Source organism: Engystomops pustulosus, chromosome 2 (assembly GCF_040894005.1).
Source record: "Engystomops pustulosus chromosome 2, aEngPut4.maternal, whole genome shotgun sequence".
NCBI classification, from domain to species: domain Eukaryota; kingdom Metazoa; phylum Chordata; class Amphibia; order Anura; family Leptodactylidae; genus Engystomops; species Engystomops pustulosus.
This window is the reverse complement of record NC_092412.1, coordinates 116,748,901-116,758,093: the sequence shown is the minus strand read 5'-3', so window position 1 is coordinate 116,758,093 and position 9,193 is coordinate 116,748,901. Positions and strand designations below refer to the sequence as shown.

Below are 9,193 nucleotides of genomic sequence, written 5' to 3'. Positions count from 1 at the left end.
TTTCCACCATTTCACAGTACATGGCATGCAATATTAAATACAGTCACTTTGAAGTACAATTTGTTACACAGGAAACAAGATCAAAACACAGCTCTGTACATGGAAAATTTAAAAAGTTATGGATTTTTGAAGGCGGGAAATGAAAAATGGAAACAAGACTTTCATGCCATGAAAAAAAACAAAAAAAAAGTAAAAAATTGTTATGATATGTAAAGCGGTTCCAAAGATATCAACATTTAAAGAGCAGAACAGAACTGCAGAAATTTACTTGGACATGACCCTAGGTCACAAAAGAGTCAATGGGTGGAGCAGTTGGTCGATCAAGCACCCAAATTCTATAGTATAGGATTGCTGAAAATTGCAGAGCACAGGTAGTGCCGACGTTGTGCTCAGCAATTTATGACACTCCTGTAGCATTGAATGGAGTGGCAGGATGCATGCTTAAAGGACATCTACCACCAGAATGAAAGATTGTATGCAAATGAGCCAGAGGAGCTCCATTTACATCTATGGAGCCTGGAGACCTTCAGGCTCATTTGCATACAGTCCTTCATCCTGGTGGTAGATGTACTTTAACATCCCAGTTCATTCACTTAGTGAGAAAGAGCCCCCTTGTTTTCAGGAGCTCAAGGGGTCTGCGCTTGTGATTTATGAAGATGTTGAACCCTATGGTTCAGATTGTTATCCCCTTTACTGTTAATAGGGGATAACAATTAAAGTTGGTTAAGCTCATGTACAAGCTGGTAGAGGACAACTAACTACAGCTTATATTATTAAAGGGGTTATCCGGCTGTTAAAAATTACTGAGGGCCGGGCAAACATGTACTTACCTCCTCCGGCGCTGCCGATGTCCCGCGCCCCTGTTTGTTTACAGGGACACAGAAGCCGCGCACAGGGAGCTTCCAATCCGCTATGTGGCTGGCTCCTCCCATCCGTCCCTATCTCTCAGAGTTGTAAGCACTGGGAGATGGCGTCGGATGGGAGGTTCCCGCTGTCCGGAAGGTCCCTGTGCGCCCCTGTATACAAACCTGCGCACAGAGGAGACGGACCGCTGCGCGGGACATCAGCAGCACCGGGCGAGGTAAGTAGATGTTTATTATGTTTAACTAGCCCACCCCAGCCCGGCCCTCAGTATTTTTTTTAACACCCAGATAACCCAGATATCCTAGTTTGAGTTACTAGGAGAAGCAGTATGCTGCTAGCACTTCTTTCTTGTTTTAGGCTGTACAAATCGGTAATCAGAAGCCATAGAATCCTCAGTAGACGGCTCACATGAATTTAACATCCACAACAGTCTTTATGGGAAGTTCCTCAGAAACCTTGGCACACAAGTTGCAAAACAAAATTTCTGAGAAGAGAATGATTCTATGACGCAAATAAAATGTATAAACATCTCAGATGTGAGACCACAAGTGGACAACTAGCCTGCTGCTTTAGAGATTAAGTAAAAGGGGTTTTTCTTTTTACCTTCTATCATTCAGCACAATATTCAGCATCTCAAAGCATCTTCATACAGAAGATGCCTTCATATGTCTTCATACATACAGATGTCTTCATACAGTATATTATATATATATCCCTGATGCCTCTATCCAAGGGATTAGAGCCAGCATTCTTGTGTGGGTGCATTCAAACCTTCAGTTTTTCAGATGCAGTTTTTGAAGCCAAAAGCAGGTGTGTATAATGGGTGAGGACTTATCATTAAGAAGTGCTGCTCCTCCTCTATTTTACTCCACTCCTGGTTTGGGCATGAAAGACTGCAGCTTAAAAACAGTCTTTTGGACAGTTTTTAAGCAGTCCATTAAAAAACGCATGCGTTAAAAAAAACACATCCGTTTTTGGCCATTTTCAATCAAAATAATTGGTAAAACCTGTAAAAAAACAGATGCGTTTTCAAAAACGCATGCGTTTTTAAAAAACTGATACTTTTTTTAACGCATGCGTTTTTTAACGGACTGCTTAAAAACGGAACAAAAACGGGTTCAAAGCGCCATGTGTTTCATCACCCTAAGGCTACATTCACACGTTGTATGTCCGCCGTACCGTAGGTGGGCATACATCGGCGCTGCGGAGAGGAGCAGGGGATGAGCGCTGCTCACCCCCGCCCCTCTACATAGGAAGATACAGCGCACACATGTCCTATCTTTTTCCGGGCTACGGAGCGCTACGGTGCTGCACCGTACCGTTCCCGTACAGGGCCGTGAGTCCATAGAAGTGTATGGGGGACATATAGCGGCCGCATATACGTCCCCCATACATGTGTGCCGGCGGCACACGTCGCGTTTTGAACCTGTTTTTGGGCCATTTTTAAGCAGTCCGTTAAAAAAAACGCATCAGTTTTTGACCGGTTTTACCAAATATCTTAATGAAAACTGTCTTTTAAAATGTTTTTTTAACGCATGCGGTTTTTTAACGGACTGCTTAAAAACGGCCCAAAATTGGGTTCACGACACCACGTGTGCCGCCGGCCTTGGGGTGCGGGCACATGCGATCGGCACAAGTCTCTCCCCATTTGCTTGACTGAACATGTGACTGCACCCTTATTGATGTCCTCTGATCAAGTCATGGAGGCAGGGAGCTGCAGTTTACAGTCTGTATACCTCACCTCACTGATGCTGACACCTTGGCCCCCTCATGAATGAAAGAGACATATGAATCTCTGAAGACGACTCCTAAGGTCAGCTTGGGGTTCGATTATCTTCACATAGATACCTAGGCCAGGCTTCTCTCAGTCCCTACCTTTGTGAGGGAGTGGTTAATATTGTAGCAGTGCTGAGTGACACAACCACACTATGTGTCACTCTCTTTCAGATTAGTATAGGTCAACCAGTGTTTTGTGAGGAGAGCTTTAGTTTTTTTTACGACAGTTTATTATATTCATTGTAAAGGTTGTCCTGGCAATGTTAATATAAATGTGTTATTCTTGGCTCATTCAGAAGGGCGTTTTTGATGCTTGTATGCCATTATTCTTTTTGCAATGGCATGGACTTTTTGATTCCTATGGGTCTGTTCACATGTCTGTTTTTTTTTCACAGATGTGCAAATATGAGAAAAAAATTGCAGCATGCACTATTTTTTTCACACATTTAGACAACTGAACTCCATATGGATCCACAAAAAAAAATCCATGGATGACACTTGTATGCAGTTCATTTTATCTCAAATGTTGCTAGGTAACCAATTAGGCAGGGCAAAAAGCAGATGACATAAGGAAGTGAGAAAAATGCATGTGGATACAATACAGACTGCTCAGCAGACAAGCCGGTCTCAATGAGCCCTTATTTTGTGTCTTATACATTTTTATTAATTCAATTAAACTGTATTAATTAATATGCTTAATTAAGTTTTCTGACACTGGGCAGCACATTTCTCTCTAGAATTCTTTGATAGTCTTGAGATTTCATTGTACCCTGTGCCAGATGCAGCAAAGCAACCCCAGAAAGTAACAGAGCCTCCTCTATGTTTCACAGTAGGGATAGTATTCTTTTGAAGATATACTTTGTTTTTCCATCTGCGAACATAGAGCTGATGTGCCTTGCCAAAAAGTTTGATTTTAGTCTCATCTGTCCATATTACATTCTTCCAGAAGCTTTGTGGCTTGTCTACATGTAGCTTTGCAAATTCCAGTTTTTTATATTATTTGTCTTCAGCAACGGCGTCCTCATTGGTCATCGGATGTTCCTTTAGCTTAAAGTTCAACTTTAATCTATTTAGAAGTTTTTCTTCTAACAAGATTGTAGACACCTTGATTTAACAAGTCCCATTGCTCACATTTCTTTTCAAGAATACCCTCATTTCTATTCAGGCCAGTTTCAGGAGTCTTATTTTATTTTTAAATTTTGTTGAAGCACGGTTGAAAAGCAATGTCTCAGGATAACAAAATAACACATTCTCTAACAAAAATACAGAATTTCACGGATATAGGACTCCATTAGTGCTACTGTACACAATTTCAGTTGCTCCTAGACACCACCCTGTAACTTCTGACTTGGAGCCACCATATTGGATTTTTATGTGACATTGTGGAGCGGAGATTTCTTTCTCTCTCTGCTCTGAGCCTGTAGCCCCGCCCCCTGTATGGAGCTCAGAGACACCAACATCCTCCCGGGAGATTGTGAGAAGAGAGAGAGGCTGCAAACTACAAGGAGATAAGTGATCCGGGGGAAGGGGGAGGCAGGCACATATCTGTCAGATGTAGAAGAGCTCACAGTTTAACAGTGTAAAAGTCTGCCAGCCTCTGTGTAATCTCATGCATCTCTCATCTGTCTCATCTCTCTCTTTCTAGGTGTCAGTGTGTTAGTACAATGTCAGAAGCCAGATGAAAGTGTATTTACACCGGTACCCTGATAATGTAACCACATTGTCACCCCACAGCATTAGATGGATAATAATGTGTCTGCATAGAGAGTCCCCATCCACACTTTGGAATCTTACACTGACCATCACTGAGTGATAGGAGCTAAAACAGCAAAAACACTGAGTGAAAATTGTAAAGTAAAGGGTTGAAAAGGATCTTTTTTATTGTATAAACATCACTAGAGGATTGAAAATTTTATTTCGTGGGAAAACCCCTTTAAGGAGGTGCTGCCTCCGAAGGAAACCCCCGAGCTCTAGTCACATCTAACTGGTAATGCCTAAAAAAGGAATAAGGGGAGGAGCATGTGACTCCACAACATATATGGTCTATAGAAACTTCCCTACGCTCAGCCCATAACCCCCCAGCAAGAAACCACACTGAGGAGGAAGGAGGTACAGACTTTTAAAGGCTGGGGGTCCTGTCCCTGGGGGCAGACCCCTCTCTCCGGTTGTGCAGTCGTAGGGTAAAATAAGAACAAACATTTATAAACCATCAGTCTAAAACAGGTTAACATATACAGATGTTAACGTTATCCTCCTGCAACATGATTCACACATAAACAGACTTTTGTAAGCAGCGTTCATTATGAAAGGTATGCTGTGCAGCTACGGTAGTCACATCATCATTTTGTCTTTATTGAAGCGGCTGCACCTGCTACTCCTATCATTTATGAAGGCGCTAACTAACTCACTGTTCCCTGGATAGCAGCAGTCCTTGGGGTAGCTAAAAATATACTTTATGGGGAAAATTTATCAGAAGTGTCTGAGGTAAAAATGTTCTTATTGCCCATAGAAACCAATCAAAGCTCAGCTTTAATTTTATAAACAGCCGTAGGAAAATGAAACCTGGGCTCTGATTGGTTGCCATGGGCTCTTTCTATGTGTAGTGCTCTGTGCCAAACTGTATATCATCATAGAAGTTGCTCAGCTGCTTGACAACATATTGGGGGACATTTACATAAAGTGTCGGTGTCTGCACTGGCTTTGTTACCGACCTGCTCTGGGAAAGAAGATACACATTTAATATTGTGGAGCTGTGCAGAGACATTTCTGGCGCCGAGACCATTTTCGGTCCCTGGGACCAAAATCTGTCCCGAGCACCAGAAATGTGTCCAACAGTCCCTGCTAGAAAAGTTTTCTTTTGGTCTACTTTCCGACAGTTTTCAGCGCCCAAAAAGGGCTGCGACACATATTAATTGTGTCTGAGTTTCCACTCCGACAAAGCCACGCCCCTTTCCGGAGAAGAGTCGGAGCAGGCGGAAAAAAGCATTTTTTCTGGCGCCGCCAACTAATAAATAGGTCTGAGAGCAGAACATGTGGTGAGAGCGCCACAAAACTAGCGGAAACGCCACAGTAAATGTGCCCCATTGATTGTGGCTTATTAGGCCAATTTCTCATGACAAGTTCTCTTTAAACTCCTGTGTGCTTTGAATGCTTAGTGTGAATCTTAATTTATTGTATATTGTGTTGTGGTCTGTGCTGCGACACAGTATATGCTGTATGTATGTGCTACTTAAATATTGTATAAATGATTATAATGTGATTATGCACATTTAATAAAGCCTTTTGAGTAAAAATACAGAAAACTTTTGCATGCTTATACCAAGCACTCCGATTTTTTTTTTCTAGCTTATATGAATAATTACCAATAGTTTAACTCCCACCTCATCTCCTGCAGGGCAGTTTCAAACTACAACCTAAACAAGTGAAGACACAGCTATAACAAATGTCTACATTTTTTTTTGTTTTGCAGACTGCAGCAATGCATTATATAAAAGTTAGTCTTAAACCAAACAAGATCATATTTTAACAGCTACATATCAGTAGAATGGCCTCCCTTTTTGGAAAATTGTTGGATTTGTGGTATGTGTATGAAACGCAAGCAATCACATGTTCAAATAGCAGTGAGGACAAGAAACCCAAGCAAGAACCAAAAAACCACAAGCATTTTTGTTGCAATATTTCAGTACACAACGCCATGTCCCTTTAAACCTGGTCCAGGCACTTTTCACCGAGGACACGATTTTTGGTGCATCAGTCACAAAAGTGTTTAAATATGTGCCAAAATTAGCCATCTATTTGCTATTCACTAACATTGGCCAAGTAGCAAGTATGTTATGATCTGCTATACATTAGGGGTCTAAAATGTCACAAACTCATGCAAAGGGGGTTTAAATAAAATGCAAGGAAAACATTACTAACCTACAGTAATCCTATCCTTTACAGCAGTGATGGCGAACCTTTGGAGACAGAGTGCCCAAACTACAAGCTAAATCAACTTATTTACCGTGAAGTGCCAAAATGGCTTTTTAAGCAGTAACTTATTGCTTCCTGTTCTTCCAAATCTTTCAATCGTATCAGCCCCCAATACAGTTGAAAGAAGGAGGGCAAATTCAGACTCTCATTATAGCTTCTCTCCAGGGTCTCTCTGTAGAGGAGGAATGAAGGGTCCAGCAGGATGACCTCCAAAGATAATGCAGCCCTGTCCACACAGTTCCAACCAGCCAATTAAGTGTTGCTTTAAAATAGCGCCGAGAACAGCATCTCTCAAGTTGCCTGGGACTGCAGGAATATTTGGTGGATTTGTTCCTGTGTGGTGAACTCTGTCCTTGGGTGATGGTATGAGTGCCCACAGAAATGTCTCCGAGTGCCACCTTTGGCACCCGTGCCATAGGTTCGCCCCCACTGCTATACAGTATCATATGACAAGACAAATAACTTGGATTGGAACTTTATAAGGCCCAAGCAACATCTCAGCTTTTTTTCAATAGTCAAAAACTAATGTTTAGCCGCTAACAGTAATACATTCCTGCATGACTTTAGGTTTTTAATAAACATTCACCAATTTATGGCTTTAATACTATGGATTTTTCTTTATTTCCGTGGCAAGGATCTTAAAAGGTCACCTAATGTGGTTGACGGTAAGCTTCTTAATCAGCAGCTATTCTCATGTGCTTTCTCCTAACCGCTCCTTAGCTGGCCTCGAATCCTCCACCAGAGGCTTCTGCAACAAGACATTTCCATGTAAAACAAAGAGTATTCACAATAATGTGATGGTGGAAAGAATGCAGTTGGTCTGCATTCAGACCCTAGGACAGCACAGAGATGAGCCAAAGTAGTAAGATATGATTGATACGCTTCAAATCCACACACACAATTCCAAGTACTCAAGAATTTGCAAGAAACTCAGAATATACCAATCTGAAACCATTCTCTAAAGCAGAGGTCATGTTGACGCCTGTACAAGCGTCATAGACGCCTGTACAGGCAGTTTTTCTTCTGTAAAAAGTCTGGATAAATCAAAACAGTCCGAACTCCTTTTGTCCTAGCTGCAAGCTGCATCCGATGCATTCTCCTCTCGGGAGCAGCTCCCGGCTGATAGCAAGTCATGTGACAGTAGCAGAGTTTCTCATTGCGTGCTGCTGGGGCTCCTATAACATTACTGCAAGGGCCCGTGAGCTCCAGCAGTGAGGAGTCCTGCTTGTTCTCCTGGCACTGTGTGCTTTTGCCTGTATCGGCAAAGGATCTATCTTGTTGTTCCGGGCACCATTCACACTGACAAGCAATCGAAAAGACTTCATACTACACGTTTAAATGGTAAGCAATGTTTTTTTTTTCCTTTTGCCATAAAAGAAGTATTTTTCCTTTATGCATTTGGGTTTTTTTTCTAATAGGCAAAACAGGTAAGATGGCACTCGCTTGATTCCGGTAAAAATAGTAGAAAAGCTTTATTCATCCAAAATGGAAACACTACAGGCCGGTAACATTAACAAGGAATAGGACGCCATACACATCTGATAAGTTTCAGACCATCAGGTCCTTAATCATAGATGCTTGTAGTGTTTCCATTTTGGATAAATAAAGCTTTTCTACTATTTTTAGCGGAATCAAGTCAGTGCCGTTCTACCCGTTTTACCTATTGTTTGTGTACCAAGAAGACAAGGATTTCCTCCTGGACATGTGCACCTGGTGGTGACCGAGCCCAATTTCTCCATATGCTGTTCTGTAAACAGATCACTGAAAACAGTAATCCAATGGGATTACCATAAGATCCTGGTTATATGTGATCTGTATAAAATAACAGAAGTGAACACATATAATGTGCTTCCTGCTAAATGGTGTCCCAATTAAGAAATTAAATTAAAAAAGTAAATCAACATAGGTATTTTCTCCGCACTGTCTTTCACCCTTTGACAAAGAAAACAGACAATGATTTTCTTGCATAAATATCCATCTATTAACGCAATATACTTTGAGTTACTTATTGTTATTACTGAAAATGTCATACTCCTCAAAAATGGTAATAGGGGTATTACTCTTCTGGAAAAATGTTAGTGGAACCTCTGCTCTAGAGTACCAAGTACTGACCAAGTTTAGGTGTGTCCAAGATGCTACAGCCTTCATTTCATCCCCTTTCTGGGTTGAAATTGGTCTGGATTCTTGAAGAACCATTCTGACAAGGTGGTGTCTAAGTGCTAACACTAAGGAGAGTATGACTCTATGGAACACTCCATTCCTCAGGACACGGAGGACTGTAAATGCAGTTTTGGCTTTATCACGGCACGCATCCTGCTGTGTTCACAATTGTGAACTTGGAATTCATACATCATAATTCTGCAGCATATTGGTTTCACATGTGTGCAATACTTAACTGTGTATACTGGGATGGAAGCCAATACTGGTGAGATCATTCTGCGGGAATGAACAAGTTGCATCATAACATCCTACCTACTGACCCATTATTAGCTCTTAATACTTTAGCATCTTTTTACAGCCTGTGCCGAAAAGGAAACAGAAATTAGCTCAGGCTTAAAATTGAAGCATCGTAGGGCCATGC

At 41.5% G+C, this 9,193-nt stretch overlaps 1 protein-coding gene across 1 annotated transcript in view; it reads right to left on the bottom strand.

Annotated features, from left to right (window-relative positions):
• Positions 1-9,193, bottom strand: part of KSR1 (kinase suppressor of ras 1) — a 118,357-nt gene that overhangs the window by 73,658 nt on the left and 35,506 nt on the right. The window lies entirely within an intron of this gene.